The 19277-nt window shown below is 39.7% G+C and overlaps 1 pseudogene; it reads right to left on the bottom strand.

The window, feature by feature from the left end:
* Positions 1-12649: 12649 nt before the first annotated feature.
* LOC111740575 lies at positions 12650-12763 on the bottom strand (annotated as a pseudogene).
* Positions 12764-19277: the final 6514 nt, after the last annotated feature.

The following is a 19277-nucleotide window of genomic DNA, read 5'->3' on the forward strand; positions in this document are numbered from 1 at the left end:
ACCTCATTGTTGTAAAAACCTTGCCTCTGGCCAGTCTGATCTTAATAACAACAGCAAATCTAGTCTGTGCTTCTTATAGAAAGATAATATGACACTTGCATGAATCAGTAAAGAATCACTGTTTTTCTTAATTTGCGTATGCAATTGTGCAACACAAGAAGTCGGTTTGCTAAGTGCACATGCTAGTTAAGATTGTAGAAAATGTCTTTTAGCAAATATTAAAGGTTCCAAGATAGGATTTAGAGCTAAAGGTATGAGAGGTGACTGACAACACAGAATGATAGCACTTAAATGAGTCAGAGATCACACAATTTTTTCATTCTGTGGATGAGGAAACTGAAAACAAGTAGGTTCAATGGGATTACTCAACTTCATTAATGAAACAGCCTGAACTTGAATACCAGGACTCCTGCCTCTTGAACAAGGACTTTCTACAACACTGTGGACTAGTTTGAAAACCCGGGTTAACATTTCCCAAAAGACTTCACATTTTAATTTTAATAAGTTCTTGTAGCACTTTTGTGCTTAATGAACTTGTACTTAATTGTTCAACTACTTTTGACTAATTTCCATGGTTTTCAAAAACCTTTTCATTTGTCCTTTATTTATTTTCTTCTTTTCTCCTTCCTTCCTTCCTTCCTTCCTTCCTTCCTTCCTTCCTTCCTTCCTTCCTTCCTTCCTTCCTTCGTTTATAAATCCTTGTGTAAAGGGCTCTATTTTTTAATGAAATTCTATTTTCATTTCAAGGAGACCCATATAATTTATTATCTATAAAGCCAAACAAAGTAAATCCTTTTATTTTCTGAACATATTCCAGGCGCCACCAAGAGCCCTCCTTCTGATAAAATAATAAAACCTACTCTTCTAGTCTGAAAGTAAGCCTGGTTTTCTTTTGAAATTCCTCTACCTACTGTACACATATATCCTCCATATGTGAATTTGGATAGCCAAAGGCAGATGTGAAAAAAACTTAGAACCAAATGAAATAAAACTGTGAGTCCTGACTGCTGACTTTACCTGTCTTTAGCCTATATGGCTACACCTTAAAGCACCTGGAGGTAAATATTAATTTAATGAAAGGTAATATTATTTTCCCATGCAGGTGGTAAAGCAGTGAAATTTATCACTGGAAATGGCGCAGACTACTATGTTACCTTCCCAGAGTCCATCTCTCCCTTACCAAAAATGCATTACAATGTCAGACTCCAAAGTGAATTTGACACAACTTATTGCATTTTCTAAAACAATTTGAATCTTATTCCTCAGTGCTACTCTAAGTAGGAACACCAAAACTGTGAGGGCTCCAGGCTTCCCCATTGCTGGTGATGGCAGAGGACAAGAAAGCATGGTTTTAGTAGAGAAGCTTTTCAGAACTCCTGAAATCGCACTGAGTAGAGAACAGACTATTCTGGCATTACAATTACAGTGTCATAGAAATATTAGAAAGACTTGTCACTTCATGGAGGATTTGTCACTTCATGTCACTTCCGAAGATCTGTCACTTCTTTTCTCTTTTTGATTAGTTTTCTTCCTTTAATTAGCTTTAGAATAGTGCTTATAGTTCTGAGAGTGCAATCAATCCCCAAGAATCCCCTACTTCAGACATGAAATTCAAACGGAAAAGAAATATGCATCATTCTTGCTAATTTCTAGGTAAACTTTCAGCTTTGCTTTCCACATAAAATACAACGGTTCAAGTTGGCTTAGAGATATGGTGTACGCTAATTAAATAAATTGGATTTATTATAAAGAATTTTCTTGAATAAAAGAAAATTTATTTCGTGATATTCTTAAAGAGTTAATAAGAGAATTAGAATCTCATAATTAAGATCTCATAACCTTTTTATAGTTGAAGTTAGGAAAGGAAACTGCTCATAAAACATCCTTTGGTATCAATATTAGAGTCCACGATAGCTTGAGTGAGTCACAGACATTTCCCATGATGGCAAATAAAATCAGAGTCATAGAGTATATTAGCCAGTATACACTTGCATTTTGTAGATGATGAAATTAATCTTTACGTTCCTGTGTAATGTCCTGCCATGAATGAAATAAAGAAGGGAAAAAAAATAAAATCCACAGAAACCAGAAGAAGTCAGAATCCAGAGAAATATGCCAGGTATTGTATTCCATGTTTATTACATCCCTATCATCCTTTTTATCTTGTAAATTTCCAGATAATTTTATTTAATGCAAAGACTTTTTTCATTCTTTTCAGGAATTTAGCTTCGGCTGAGTAAAGACATCTAAAAACCAAATTTGCTACACAGAACTCAATGGTGCCTCACTGTAGCTTAAGAGGAATATAAAGAAAGAAAATAATTCTATACATGTGTAGGTGCTGGTGTTTTGAGTTACTAGGCCAAAGAGGATTAATATGTGAGCTTGACCTCCCCAACAGAACTTTGAACAAAATAGGCACTCAACAAAGATTTAACTGAATGAAAAATTAAAGAAAGCATTGTGAAGCGGGCAGAGCTATGTATGACAAGGTTTTATAAAATTATATGTAACCAGAGACTCTATTTCCCTGGTCCCCCAGTTTGGGGTTTACTCATGACCGACTTTTCTCCCAGCATGTGGATACTGGATCCCTGTAGTTAGTCTAAGATTCTTGGACTTAGAATTTCTTGCTGCTATCATGAGGTGGCATGCTGACAGCAAAATGGCAGCTGGCTCATACAGAGCATTGGACAGGCGCTCTGTTCTGGCTTCCGCCACGGTGCTGGCAGGATACTCTTTCATAACAATCACCTCCATCCACATGCACTGCTGCCTTATGAACCATAAGCTGGCCCTGGACCCAGAATTAGGATGCACTCAGATATATGCCACCTTATGGATCCAAAGCTCTGGCTAATTTTTCCCTCTTTCTCTTTGGGAGCCTGGCAGGTTACTTTCAAATTTAGCTCTAAACAGAAAAATGCACAGACTTTCTAGTCGGAATATCTAGCCAAGGCTGCTTCATCCTGAGTTGCTTCTGTCCCCTAAATCCCTGGGCCCCACAGAAGGGAAGAAACAGCTCCTGATTTATATTTCTGGGCCCACTTTCCTATACTTTTCTTGGTTCTTGCCATGGGATTCAAAGAAGAAACAGTAACTACCTTTTAGGCAGCCAAGTAGAAGAGATTACAGCTTAGATATAGCCGGCCTCCATACTGACTATGTTCTATTATTTTGCGAGCATTCTGGCCTCTGTCTTTACTCCATCTTGGATCCTTTACTACCTATGAAGGGAGAGAGGGCTCCCTTCAGCATCATGGCCAATGTTTCCCTTGGGAACCTCCTTTCTCTGGATTCACGCTCATTTCCTAAAACTCCAAAGCATGCTTTAGTTTTCACGGATCTCCTTTGTGCAACCCTCTATAAAAACCCATCTTTTTCAGGGCAAATGGAAGTATGGCCAGAGCTGGACAGTTCCTCCTGGCCTTAAGAGTCTTTGATGGTCATTCCCAAAGTTCTGAGCTGTAGTTAACATACCTAACTGGTCACCAAGACCATACAGTGAGTCTTGATGGTTCTTTCAAAAGGATTAGGTCTTCTTTTCCTCTTCCAGGATTAGCCTCCTTAGTTCTAGAAATCTTGAAGGTAGTTTTCACAGCTTTAGCCTACATCTTTACCCTTCAATAAGAATGGTGTCTCTGATGACTTGATTTTTCTATGGCATCCATTGCAAAGCCTCTAAATGTGTATGATGTCTTCATATTTTTTTTAATTTGGGGATTCTCATTTCTCAGAAGTCTGGTCTTAAAATGTTTGACCAGAGAAGTCTGATGATTCTCTATATTCTCCAAAAAAAAAAAATAATAATAATAACTTTTAAGGTCCCAAATCCTAATACATGCGACAACATAGGTGAATCTCAAAAGTATTAGTACAAGTGAGACCAGCAGACTCACAAAGTTACACACTATGTGACTTATAGGACATTCTGGAAAAGAGACAGAAAACAGATCAGTGGATACTTGGAACTGGGATGAGGGTTAAGGGTTGATAACAAAGGGACAGGGAGGGTTTTTGTGGGGAGATGGAACTGTTCCATATCTTAATTTTGGTGGTAGTTAAATGACTCAAAACTCATAAAACTGTAGTTAGTGTATGGTTTTAGTAAAGGATGAGTTTTACTGTATATAATCATAATTTTTAAAAATGGAAAAACTATTTTTCCCAAATACTAAATGTCTAAATGTCAGGCCCAATTAAAGTCTTACAAACACTTTACCACATTCATTAAAGGCATTTTCTACCCAAGAGTCTTCAATAACTTTTAGGACACCACAGCTAGAGCATTATTCTTATGTCTAGTTGTCCCCTTCTCATATCTGCCTCTTTTGAAGGACTTTAGCAATTCGTCCTAATTTGAAATCTATTTGTTTCTGTCCTGGTGATGGAAAGGTCATTCCAGAAAATACCCTCAGATTCTGGAAGTCATTATTTCTTCACAGGCTGGATGGCCTTTCCCACAGACTATTGCAACATACAACACATTGGACATGTCTCATATGGCTTATCTAGGCGTGGGGTAATTAAAGTTTTCTCGTACACAAGGACTCACCACAGTCAAGAAGAGTGCTGGTAGTTTTAGAGATTTTAGGGTCCAAGTTAGGAACTTTAGAATCTACCTTCTATCTATCTGCTCGACATAAAACTCTCCAGGGATGGCAATCACAAAGAAGAAATTAACATTAACATGTCTTCTGTCCTGCATATTCTGCCAACCTCTCTATGTCTGCCTGGTTTTAAAGCATCACGTAGATTCCTTTCAAGCTCAAATTCACCACAGACCACTAGTCTCTGTCCCCACATTAGCAGAGACTTTTAAGTGTCTACATCCACCCGTGTACTCTAGCCTGTGAGCAGCATCATGGCCAATGTCTAAAAAATATCGAATACTTCCCACTGTGGGAATTTCAATTAGTCCACAATGTAAGTATGTGCTAGATGGGAATTCGTAAATATCCTGGGATAAGGCCCCTGGTAGTGTAACTTATTGCTCTCATGTACACATGATACAAATATTGTCCCATCTTCTTATCTTCCCAAATGAATTGTACTGGTCCCAATCAGGAAGTTCCTTATCAGGAAGTCCACAATCACCCTCTTCTGGCTTCTCTTCCCCCTGAATTTTCAATTAACTCGAGGCCTTAAGCAGTCCAAAAGGGTCAATCCGACATTCCTTCTGTGTCAGTTTGCTGATCACCAAACTAGGAATGCTAGGTTTAGCATATAAAAATACAAAATGCCCAAATATTACATGGCACATACTTGCACTTAAAAAATATTTGTTGCTTATCTGAAATTTAAATTTAACTAGGTGTTATACATTTTATCTGGCAATCCTATACTGAATCCATTTCTTCTCTCTGAGCATAAAGCTATAGTATGTCTATCAGCTTCTCTTGCAGTTAGGTGAAGTCATGTGACTGAGTTCTAGCCATAAAAACCTCTCAAGCACAATCCTCCTTGTTCTTTTTCTTTCCAGCTGGCTAAGGACACGTTGGAAAGAACCTGGGTAACTAGATCACCACTCAAGTGAGCGTTGCCCAGGAGAATCACGCTAAAGAGCCATGTACCATGAATACTGCATGAACTGTTATTTGAGTAAGAAATTTTTATTGTGTTAATCCACAATAAAAAAAACCACTGGGTCTCATCCAATCTGTGGAAGGCCTGGATAGAACAAACATGCTGAGGAAGGGAGAGTCTGTTCACTTTCTGCCTGCCTGTCTTCGAGTTGGGACATTGGTCTTCTCCTGACTTGGGACTCAGACTCAGACCGGAACGTACATCGTTAGCTCTCCTGGGTCTCAGGCCTTTGAACTCGGACTTAGAACTATACCATTAGAACTATCAGCTCTGCTGGGTCTCCAGCTTTCTGACAGCTTGTCTTGGGACTATTATAATTTCAAAGTAGTGATGAGTATATGATATAAACAATATTTTGAGATATGTTACAACATGTCTGCCACAGCTATGATAGGAAAATACCTGTGACTTATAGTTCACAGGAACTAATACCACTGTGATTTGTTGCCTACATTCGTAACGGAATGAAGGAAATACTGATTTTTGGTTGGGGGGTTAGCAAAAATTAAAATGTAATTTAATTACCACATTGGTGAACACTTTTGGTGCTCTGACTGGCATTTCAGAGAATGACCCTTGGGCTACTGCAACTCTTTTTCTACAGACTCCAAAAGTCGAAAATATATGGGTGTTTAAGTCCCCAAAAGGCAGCCCATCGCCAGGGACTGACTGGTGAAGATGTATGAAAAAACCAGCTTCTTTGCTTTGATATGGCAAAAAAACTGAGGTATAATTTATGCTCCAGAGTTTTCCTGTGGTTTCCAGCTGAGGTTGGAACTTTGCCTAAAATTACATCGCATCATTATTCTGCTTTTCCCTCATTCCCAGTTACCCCTTAACAAATCACTTGCACACGAATCCTAGTTTTGGGGTCTGCTTCCAGAGAACGTGACTTAACACACCATCCAGGTCACAGAACCCCTAGGTCACAAATCCCTGCTCTAGGGGAAGTGGTTGGCAAGAGTTTGCGTACTAATGTGTTTGAGGTTGAACTTTCTGTTCTCAGCAAGTTATTATTATTATTATTAAGAAAGAGGTGAGCCTCGGCTAGAATAGAGCTGAACTCAATTCAAGCAGAGGTCAAAAAGGATGAAGAAAACCCAGAGATCATGAGCTTTATAGGGCTGGATAATCCTACGGCTTCTAAACTCCAAACATTAAGGGATGAGATGGGAAAAAACCTTGAGGGACAAAGGCTCAGTAAGATTTCTAAGTAAACACAATGACAGCTGTGTGGTAACTGGATTAAGGAGAGTCCCTTCTCTGCCAAGCCCGACGGTAAACTTCCTTTTAGGTTAAAGAGCAAACCATGGAGTAAAGAAGCAAAGAAGTCAGACAGCCTTGAGATCTGCATCTAGATACAGTTATCAAATTTAGCAAATAAAAATACAGGTCTAGAAAACCTTGGGGGTAGTTACTGGCACCTGAGTCTTTCCGAAAGCAAACGCATCAGAAACATCCAAGTTTTTGAGGGAATTGTATTGCTAAAGGAACCACAAGCCTAGTCTAAAATAGCTTTGCCTGTCTGGAAAACTTAAGAACCACCCTCAAGTCCCCAAATTTGCAGGGGCAAGAAGCATATTATGAACGCCCCAAAGATGACATGCTATTGCCTACCTCGATGTGGCTGTGAAGGATAATGAAAAAGGGAGAGCCTCTCAGAAGATGAGCCGGGGGCTAGTGAGACACATGGTGACAGGAAATCTTCCCAAAGGGTAGGACCATGGTCTACACAAGGAATTTCTCCCACCCCAACACAAAGGTCTTCACGATGCCTGCCCAGCTGGTTTTCACGATTGCTAAGGACTGGCAACTGTCTGTATCTCCTAAATGGCACGGTTTGTCTGTTTTATCGCAGATGGGATAGTATGTTCTAACCCCACCATTGTATGTAGGGGAAGGGAGAAGGAAAATTTACAGAAAACTCGTTTTCTTAATTCAAAAGTCCTTAGAGCACAAGGAGCCATATCCAGGCCTAAAGGAAAAGGCTACGTCAGCCAGAGATCCTGGATTTCGAGCTTTGGAGCAATGACTAAAGGAGACTTTGGGTTGTTTCCTTTGATGGAGAAAGAGGCCTGTGTTCTATGTCTGGTAAAAAGGGTGAAATAGATATTTGATGTCCAGAAGAGTGGACTGTGACAGAGACCAAACCCACGTTCTCCTCTTCCTGGGCACGTAACTAAACTTAATTTCCTAGCCTCCCCTGCAGTTAGGTGTGGCCCCAAGTCTGAGTGATACAGTAACATCTAGGCCGGACTCATAACAACCTCCCAGCAGTGACCCTTCATGCTTACCCCGCTTTTTGGATGGCTGGAAGGTGACGATCCCCAAGCAACCTCGGGAGACACATATTGAAGATGGCAGAACCACATGATGGAACTTGGGTACCTGAATCACCAGTCAGAGGAGAGCTGCCTAAGAGAACCATCTAACCAAAGCACACACTTTGGACTGTTAGGTGAGTGAAGATTATAATGTTAAACCACTGAGATTTTCAAAACTCCTCTAAAACAGTGGCTCTCAGAGTGTGGGCCCAAACCAGCAACATGAGTATCGCCTGCCACCTGTTAGAAATTGGAGTTTTCGGTCTCTACCCCAGATTTACTGACTCGGAAACGCTGGGGGTGGGGCCCAGCGAGCCCTCCAGGTGATCCTGATGCACACCGAAGTTCGAGAACTGCTGATTGAAGAGAACGGCTAGTGTCAACTAATATAAGCAAACAGCTGATGTTAACTAATAAGACAGCCAATCGGGCAGCCCCCAAAGTTGATCAGTTTACTGCTCCCGTTATTTCTCACTGATACGAGGTGATAGCATTGACCACTGCCTAACTTTGCTGCTAGAAGCCCCTGGTACACACCTGACCCTGACTTTGGCACAGGCCATGGTAGAGCTTTGAGGGAGGATGGTCTTCACTCGGTGATAACCTCATCTGAGTTTGCTTTTCAAAGGGGTCCTATTGGTGCTTGGTTCTCCCCAGTTCATCACCCACGGGCCAGACACCACGGGAACACTGTGTCAGTTAAGGTGATGGATTTGTCTTGGTTTGCCTGGGACTTTGCTGGGGATAGCACTGAAAGTCCCTCGTTCTGGGGAAGTCCCCAGTCTCAGGCAACATGGGATGTGTGGTCACCTTAATCAATGTGGGCTTGCGGCTCAGAGCCTTCTCTCTCACAAAGATGATCCATGACTCAACAGGTCAGGCAACTTTTTATTTTCAACTCCCTAACACAAAAGTCCTAATTATACTATTTTTCTCAGTTAATTGACCTACTCACCTTGAAGCCAAATGCCCTGATTGCTTCCTGAGGTCTCTGCATGCCCCTCTTTGAGGATGTGTGATTGCTGAAGCGGGGGCCACTTGGAGGGTCAATGGATAGAGGTGGCCTAGGTAATTTTCTAGTTTTCCCCTCACTGAAGAGGAAGAGGAGGGGCAGGGACTCACATTTTCAGGCCTATTAGGGGATAGCATACATACCCCAACTTTACAATGCAAGGTAGAATGTTAACTTTGTATGAATCATAAACAATAAGAGTCCAGCAAGAGGAAAAATAAGCATTTCTTCTTTCCTTAATTTCCTTAGGACTCATTCAGAACACTGGTTTTCAATGGTGGGCCTGGGGTGCACGTCTAAATTAAGTGTGTGGATAGAAGGGAGGGGAGGGGAGGAGAGGGGAAGGGGAAGGGAGGGGAGGGGAACTGTCTGTCTTATATGAATGAGGAAGTGGTGGTAGGAAAGGCCACCTTCTGAGAAAATGCAAGGATTCTAAAACCCTGTGACATCAAGGACTTGACGACATCAAAGTCACGGTAGCAACCCCTAAGACACGTACAATTTTGGCAAGAAGCCCAGAATCTGAAAGTGGACTGCGTGGCCACTTTATGCATTTGCATATACTGCCAGTATGCTGCCAGATCGCACATGACAGTGACACATAGTGTTTATCTAGCAGAACACAGATGAACCCAGGCTCTGGAGTCAGACAAGACCAGAATCCTGGCTCTGCTGGCTCTGCCATTACTAACTACGTGACCACAGACGACTCACTTCTCTAAGCATCAGTTTTCTTAATTGTAAAATGGGAATAACAGCTCACAGGTTTGTTACTAGGATGAGAAATGTGTGCGAAGTGCTTAGCACACGCCCGATGCGCAGTAATTAGTAATCAGTAAATAACTGTTATTATTCTAATTGGAATAAATCTGAGGAGAGATGTAAAAGTAGAATCACACCACCCAACTCACAGCGAATACTTTACAGTCCCCTGCAAATGTCTCCCCATAGTCCTACTCATCACAGCAGCTACCTGCAAATTACTCTTTTCTCTCCCTTGGGAAACTCCCACCCTTTCTGGGTCCCTTCTGCTCGCTCCTGAATCACTCCTGTCAGGCCTCTCTTGTATGACTTCTTTGGGGGGCTCATTCCGTTCTATTTCTCTATGCATTTAACTGAGGAGTATAATAAAGGCACAAAATACTAAGCAATAAAAGATCCTTTTAAAAAGGTACAGAAGTAGGAGAAAAAAAAGTCTGTGAATACTTACACTGGTCTGCTTTCACTCTGTCAATGTATTGATTACCCTTACACTCTCCCAGCTTGCAACCTTGTTCATGTGTGCCAAATGTTTGTAGGACCATATAAGTTGAGCTTCTTCGTGTTCAGTTTAAAATTCTGAGATATTTATTAGACTTTTTGATCTATGTTGACTGGAGAACACTGGATCTCTTCAAAGAGGGATGGCTCTGGAAAAGTCCTTGGTACCAACTAGCTCCAGTTTTCCTTGGTCCAAGGAGGACACCTAGAGGCTACTTGTGATGTGGTAGCCTATCCTGAAATGCTTTTCACATTGTTTTTCTTCACAGAACCAATCAGAAATCCCAGATCTAATAAGTCCGAGTGGAATAAATATTAATGTATAGCTAATCTTTGAGGGGAGGAAGCAGACTTAAAGAGGTTATATTTATTTTTCAGGCACAGTAGAAGTACATTACACAGTACAGAAGAATGTGATAGGTGGGGGAACAGTGATGAAAGACATTTTGGGGACAGCTAGGAAACTGTGTTGATCGATTGAGTAATCAATGTTGGTTGAGTGAGTAAATGTCGATTTTCTTAAGTGTAGTTGGATGTTGTCTTTGTGTAGGAGTATGTTTCTGTTCTTAGGAGATGCAGGCTGACATACTTAAGGGCAATGTAGGAGGATGTCTGAAACCTACTTCAGGTGTTTTGACAAAGGGAGAAGTGTGTGTACACATGTGACCAGAGACCAAGCAGGTGTAGCGAGATACTGACAGCTGGTGAATCTCGGTGGGGAAGAACATGGATATTCATCGTATTGTTCTTTCAACTTTTCTGCACATTCAAGTTCTTTTCAAAATTAACAAATCAGAATGTAAAACCACTGAGCTAAGTCACTTAAAATGTTAACTGAATTTGTATCTCAACCGTCGTGACCTGTCTCGTGCTGTTTTGCTCCTGTGTTGAAATTTAACTATGTCTCACATTGCCACCACATTGTAATCACTCACATGATTGTCTGCTGCTCTTTGTGTCTCTCATAGGGCACACGACAAACACTCACAAATATTAGCCAATGCTAGGAAAAAAAGTGACAAAAAAGTTCATTGCTCCCCACTTGTGCCATGCTCTCGCTGGCGTCACTTAAGGCCTGCAGGACGCTTCCTTCTGCCCTTCCCTCGCCCCCGTGTCCTCTGGCTGACTCATAGTCATCCTCCAGATATACATCCTCTGTGCTCTTAGGTCATTTCCCCTGCCTTAGCACTTACCGCACAGGATACTATGTCTGTTATCTTAACTGAATGCCCCCTTATGCTAAAGTTTGCTCGAGAAGGGAATTTTGTTTGCCTTTTCACAGCTCTAACCTTAGTCCCTACCACAGTATCTGGCACATACTAAGGACTTAATAACTCTTTAGTGAATGAATGGCCAATGCTAGGGTGACCTACTTTTTTGAGAGTGAAACTGGAATACAGCCATATCAAACTCCCCTCAAATACGTATGTGTGTCTAAACTATATATTTACGTATACTGTGAATACACAAAAACTATATACACATGTATTATTAATTTGTTATAAAAATATTTGTTTTATATCAAAGGGTTTATTAGAATTGTGGCAAAACCATTTTTTAGAAAGACATTAATATTTTGTAATATTAAATCTTCCTCCTCAGGAAGAACTCTCTACTTACTGAGTTAATCTTTATATTCTTCATTATAGTTTTATATTTATTTCCCATTTAACAAACACATTTCTGATCATTTCATTTATTTACTTATTTATGTTTCTGATCAACCTCTTTCATGCATTTTTTATTCACTTGCAACTCTATTTCTAATTCATAATTATTCCTGTAAAGGAAAGCTACCGAGTGTGTGTACTTACTTATATCTAGCCATGCTAGCTTGTTACATCAATTCTAATTCTTTAATTGAGCACCTTAGTTTCTCCAAATATACAGTCATAATGACAAAGAGTCAGTTTCCCAATATTTATACCACTCCATCCCTTACTTTATTATGTTATGTAGCATAATGGTCTTCCAGTTGACATACCTTCCAGGTACACAAAGACTTTGCCAGTGGTACACGGTGGGGACGCTTTGTCAGTCTCCAGCTCTCAGCTTATGTGTCTTCTTTTTCTTAAAGCTGATAATCAGGTATTTCCCCTTCTCATATTTGGAAAGTCACTTTTTGGTAATGATACTCAGGATTGTAGTCTAAATTTCTAATAGTATATGTATTCTAGTTATATAGCATACCCCTTACTTACAGTGAAAGGAACTGAACCCCAGTGAGATTGTCTGAAGCCTAACGGGTCACACAGTTCCACATTACCTTCCATTTGGTAGAAGAATTTATACCAGTTATGGCATTAATTTTTTTTACAGCTTTATTGATATGATTGACAAGTAAAAATTGTATATATCTAAAGTATACAACATGACATTTTTTTTTTTCTTTAGGTGAGGCAACCTTTGGTTGACCTCACAGATTATAAGGACTTTGTCAGCTTACAATCCTTTTTTTATTTTTTTATGGCTACAGCACCTGGTCTTCCTAGGTGGTCTCCCATCCAAGTACTAACCAGGCCTGACCCTGCTTAGCTTCTAAGATCAGACAGGATCGGGCTTGTTCAGGGTAGCTATAGACTCGTGACATTTTGAGATACATGTACATTGTGAAATGATTACCACAATCATGCTAATTAACATATCAGAAACATTTGAAATGATTCTAATTTTTAAACATGTAATTGTGTATCAGGAAAATAAAATTATTAGTATTTGGTAGTTTTTTTTTTCTTGCTGTCTAACTTGCCTAACTTCTTAGGGTTACTTATTTCCTTATGAGTTTCTTCATTCCTATCTTGCATTTTGATATGAGATTATATATTAACTTAGGTTATTATGCCAACTGTATTAATTACTTAAGAAAATAACTGTGAAACTGATGGTCAAATTTTCCACCCTAAGTTTTACTATCGACCCTTCCTTGTTTTAACTTTCAGCTGCATTTCAAGAGGGATCATTCAAGGTGCTGATGTAAGGTGTGTTAGGGCTTCACCTCAGAAACCACAGAGTCAATTCTGCCATATCTGTTGGGCAAAGCAAACCACAGGACCGGCCCAGATTCAAGGAAGAGGACAAATGGACTACACATTCTGACGCACGTTGGATGTCACCATAAGTTAAACCTCTTTCTAAGGGAAAATGGTTTTAAAGTACAAAGTTGGATTCCAAATAAGTTACAGGTTTAGTAGCAAAAGTGAGAAAGTCTTGTTTAACTTGGCTATCGTTTTTCAGGTGACTTTGTCGTTATTGCTGCTCTGAAACAGTCTTATTTTCAAAATTAAAAAGAAGAGTCATTTTTCTCATTGTGTGATTTTTATGTGTTGCGACTTACACATAACATTGAAAATCTCAGGGGTCTTCGATTTATCCTTTTGTTTTTTTTTTAAAGGCCTCTTCAAAGATCATCAAACAGTTTTGGAGAAACAGCGTATAAATTTCTGTTTCACTATCATCCTTTCCTCCATTCTCAGCCTTAATGTATTTGCAAATTAGAGGAAGACATTCTTCTTGTCTCACACTTTGAAAATACAATGTTACAGCCGGCCAACATCTCTTCCATGACCAGTGACAAAGATCACCATTTTGAAGGTGTATGTCAAAGACACTATCTCTTTCCATTCTATAAAGTCAAATATCTCATTAAGAGCTTCTGCATGATTTCAGAAAACTGAAGTCACCATTTTTTGTTATAAAAGCCTCAATATCACAGGTAAATGCATCTTTTTTTTTTTAGCAGTGTTGTGTGTAAGGTATGCAATTGCAGGATATTTAGCAGGTAAGATTTTTAAAACAATTTTTCTTTGGTAAGAAGTTTATAGACTGAAGAGAATTTGCCAACATTTACATTTCTATTGTCTGCTGAATGTGTGACTAGATGAACAAAGTGCCATTTGTCGAATAAGATATAAACAATTTTTTATTTTATGGATTCTGCTCCATCATTAAACTCTGCAAATCAGGAAGATGATTTGAAACTCTTTTTTTAAAATTCAAAATTCCTAAGAGCCCAGGATAACTTTTGCCATTGTTATTCCTGTGATCTGAGGCATCTCTTGACATACCGTAGAAGGCACAGTTGTTGTAGGACCTGTTAAGATCAGCTCATCACTGCAGGGAGCAGGCCAACATATCTACTATTTAAATTCTCCCCTTTGTGTGCCAGCAAAACATTTTAGTTGTGATCTCTGAATTAGGAAATGTAACTTTACTCGGTTTCATAGAACAATCAAGAAAAAGATAAAATAATGCATGTTAATCTGTGTTAGCTCCTTTGGTATGCCTGAGCTAATTCAGCGGCAAACTGTTTTAGATTGAGTACTGACGCCTTCGGGGGAGATAAAAAAACTTTCGATTGATTTAGAAGTTCTTATCCTGTGCTTATGAGATTCTCAATGTCGGTGCTTTCACTTCCCTTTACCATATTCAGTCCCAAATTCTTTCCCGCAAATTGTGCAGTCTGGCTATGTACTTCATTTTGGTTATTTACTTCCCTGATCCTGTTATATGGGTCCTTCTGTCTACCTCTTATTAGAATAACAGTTGTTTAGCTTTCTTTTTCACTGATGTGCAGGTCATACTGGTGTAGGTGCTATAATTGTTCTGTGTTGTTACCTGAGTTTTTAGAAAATATTCAATACTCACAATGTTAAAAATTAAACTAGCACTATCTTGATACAAAGCACAATAGTTAATCCACGGGCAAAGCCAAAAATGGATTGTTACAAGGCACTTAAATTGCCCATTAAATTGCTTCACTCCAACCAAGGTGACAAAGGATGATCCCTTACTGTGAACCGATAATCAATGTTGTCAACATTAGCCCCAGGGGACAAAACAGCAACCAGCAACCACAGAAGGCAGAAGATTTGTGTTGGGGCCATTTAACACTAAAAACGGTATTGCTTTCAGCCTCTATTTTTGTGGGCTGCCACATGGCTTTTGTACCTTTCCCCAGATCTGCAGCAGTGAGGAAACCGGGAGTTTTTCACGTCCTGGTGAAGAGTTTCCTATTACATGAGATCTTCAGTGCTAAAACCAGGACAGTCCCCAGAAAACTGGGAAGGACAGGGACTCTAGCACTGGCAGCAAGCCCTAAATATCAGAGACACATCAGCAAAGAGACTGGCAATGATCAATATTCAGAAATACATCTCTTCGAGACTGTAATATCATCTCTAACCAAAAACTAATTAATAAATTTGTCAGCATATATCAAAAAAAGCAGTAACCACTAAAGATAGACAGTGTTCATTCATTAAAAACAAGTCTTCTTAAAGTAATCTTGTTTCTTTTCTTGATAAGGTTATTAGATTAGTCAATGAGGGGAATTTTATAGACTATATACCTTGATTTTTTGGCAATGCATTTGAACTACTTGACAGTAAATTGCTGATGTGGTGTGCTATTATTTCTTAGTACATTATTGTGCATTTCTGATAAACATTCTCCTATATAATGACAATATAAACCACCAAAATCAGAAAATCAATACTCAAACATTGGCACCTTCTACTTTAGGTCCCATTTAAATTTTACGAAATGCCCCTTAGAACGGTTTCCGTAGTGTAGTGGTTATCACGTTTGCCTCACGCAATGTCTCTGAGGACAGACCTGTCCAGGAGCATGTGTTGTCTTCAGGTCATGATGCCTCTTCAGCCCCTTTTGCCCTGAAATGGTTCCCCAGTCTTCCCTTGACTTTCATGGTGCACTTTTACAAATTCCAGAATTGTTATTTTGTAGAATGGCTCTCATTAGGGATTTCAATGTTTTCTTATGATTAAAATATAGATTTTTCATCTTGGGTAGGAATATGCATGTTCTTTCCTTGCCAATCAGCTGAAGCAAGATTTTGATTAGTCCCATAATGATGTTGTTTATTTTGATCACTTAAGATGGTGTCTGACAGTCTTCTCCACTATAAAGTGTCTCTTTATTAATAAGTACTTATTAATAAGTGATTTGTGGGTAGGTACTTTGAAACATACAACTCGTGACTTAAACTTTCGAATTATTTATATACTAATATATATCAGTATGGACACATTTCCAATTTTATTCAGTAATTTTCTCTTTCCATATCTGTAATATCCTTTTCCAATAGTGAGAAACCTGGATATCTCATTATCCTGAATGTATTTACTTTTGTCATAATTATTTATTTTGCCCCACCATTCTCTGAGCATTTCCTTGCCTCTGGCATAGCCTTTGAGTCAGCTATATTCCCACACAAGCCCTGTTTCAGTCCATTCCTCTAAGGAGCCCTGATTCCTTTTAGTAGGGAATGGTATTTAGAAGCCAAGATTTGGGCACTAGATGTGCTGTTGCTATTGGGATGTTGCTGATCTTAAATCCTTTTATGGACACAAGTAGGAAATATTTTATATTTTAAATTATATATCATATTATATTTTATAATTATAAATAAATACGGGTATACATTTCCACCTATACAGGTAAACGAACTATGAATACCCGCAGGGTGGGCTTTGGAGGCATGAGGTCTATGTGGTTGCACAGGGCCTCACACTTAGAAGGCCCTGGGTTTGGCTTAATGCTCTGCTCTCACCATCTTGAGATTCTTAATTTTGAACAGGGGCCCCTATATTTCCATTTTGCACCAGGCCACTTAAATTAATAGTTAGTTTTGAATACACCAAAATCTTTGATTATAATGCAACATCATAAGGGTTCTTTTAGTTTTCTTCTCTTTCTATATCTATAACTCCTTTCTCTAACAGTGAGAAACCCAGCTGACATACCAAATAACTTTACTTACTTGATCACCCCCGCTTTGTATGTAACAAATCTCCCATGACTTCTGTCGCTTCTTCTCCACCTGTGGATGCACTCACAACGGTTAGGCTCTGACACCCCACGCTGGGCCACCCCTTCCACATGGTTGCCCTCCTCACCCTGTGCAGGTTCTGACAGCTCATGCAAGGCTGTTGCTCCATGGTGTTACCCCCCTTCACCCCACCTGGGCTCTGACACTCCTCCCCGCCCCTGGCTGTTTGTCCTCCCAATGTGGACCCTCCTTCACCCTTCTGGGCTCTGACAATCCATTCTGAGCTGCCAGTCTGTAGGTACGGTGCTTAAACAAACAAGCAAACAAGTGGATATAGACTAAAATAAATATGAGTGTATCACAAGAGTAAGTATTGCTTCCTAAATTTTTAAAAATTTCAGTCACATATCAATGTGTGTGCACATGCACAACACATATGGGTGTGTAGAAGTGGATTGTGATGTAAAATATGTTTTACTGCAGAGCAGGGTAAAATAAAATTCAAAAACCACTTTTATATACAGTGTGATCCCAATTTTGCTCTGAAAAGGTGAACTCCTTGCCCCACACACAGTGATTTTGTGAGGCAACAGATGTATGCTTTCATGATTAGCCCAAGGCCATATACCTAGTTAATGCTTATAAAAAAGAATAAGACCCTGTGGAAGACTGAAAACATGGCCATATTTTGCTAGTCCTCCTATTAAGAGGTGGAGTCTAGTTCCCCACCCTTTAAATCTGGGCTGGCCCTGTGACTTACTTTGACTAATAGAATGTGGTAGAAGTGATGTTGTGAGTCTTGGATCTTAGGCCTCAAGAGTTCATGCAGCTTCTGCTCTTGCTCGCTTAGAATCCTGAGACCACCATGCTATAGGAAAGCTCAGTTTGGTGGGCTGGATTTGTTTCCCCAAGTTTGTATGTTGAAGTCTTAACACCCAGTACTTCAAAATACGATCGTATTTGGAAATAGGGTCTTTACAGAGGTAATCAGGTTAAAGTCAAGTCATCAGGCGGGCCCTTATCCAACATGATTGATATTCTCATAAAAGGGGAAATGTGGACACGGATGTACACACACTGGGAGAATGCCATGCGGAGATGAAGGCAGAGACAGGAGTGATGCATCAGCACACCAAGGAACAACAAACATCACCAGCAAACCTGCAGAGAGGTACTAGGAGAGAGGCAGAGATCAGATTCTTCCTGGCAGCCCTCTGAAGGAATCAGCCCTGCTGACATCGGGATCTTGGAGTTCAGCCTCCAGACTGTGCATAAATAAATTTCTGTTGTTTTAAGTCACCCTGTCTGTGGTACTTTGGCAGCCATAGCAAACTCATACACCTGTCATTCTCCAAAAGGTCAGATTATTTGTATGAGTTTGCCGGGGCTGCCATAGCAGAGTACCACACACAGGGGGACTTAAAACAACAGAAATTTACTTTCTCATAGTTTTCGAGGCTGAAGTCTGAGGTCAAAGTGTTGGCAAGGTTGGTTTCTTCTGAGACCTCTCCTTGGTATGTAGATGGCTGTCTTCTCCTGTGTCTTCACAGTATCTTCTCTGTGCATGTATGTGTGTGTCCAAACTTCCTTTTCTTAGGATACCAGAGTACTGGATTAGGACTCACCCTAATAACCTCATTTAAACTTAATCACCTCTTTAAAGAGTCTATCTTCACATACAGTCACATTGTGATGTCCTAGGGGTGAGGGCTTTAACATAAGAGTGGAGGGGATAAGACGCAATTCAGCCCATAACAAGAGGCCATATGGAGGAGAACCAAGCAGCACTAACTGCCCCGTCTGTGCATGAGGCCATTATGAACCTTCCAGTTCAGCTGGCCCTCTAGCTGAATGCTGCTACTTGGGTGAGCCTAGGTGAGATCAGCAAACTTGTCCAGCCAAGCCACAGAATTGCAAGAAGTAATAAATCACTGTTGTTTTTAAGCCACTAGGTTTGAGGATGGTTTGTTACACAGCAATAGATAACTGAAAAAACCTCATTTGACATAAATTCTAAGCCAGGCCCATTGACAGGCTACATGTTAAACGGATTGTTTAGTTGGCTATTTCATTATTACCATAGAAAAGGAGTACTAATTTATTAACTTAAAATGAATAGATGTTATTATTGCTACTGGTAACATTTATAAAGCACTTTGCCAATTGTTTGAAATAGCCCCTTAATAACTTATAAAGTTTTTGAATCAAAGATATATTGAATCATAGACCCTTGGGAGTTAAGAGGAACAACAAGAGGTCATTTAATAATCCATCTCCTTATCTTCAAAGAGAATGACTTATTCTATCC

The sequence above is a fragment of the Pteropus vampyrus genome, unplaced genomic scaffold (assembly GCF_000151845.1).
Source record: "Pteropus vampyrus isolate Shadow unplaced genomic scaffold, Pvam_2.0 Scaffold65, whole genome shotgun sequence".
Lineage (NCBI taxonomy): Eukaryota > Metazoa > Chordata > Mammalia > Chiroptera > Pteropodidae > Pteropus > Pteropus vampyrus.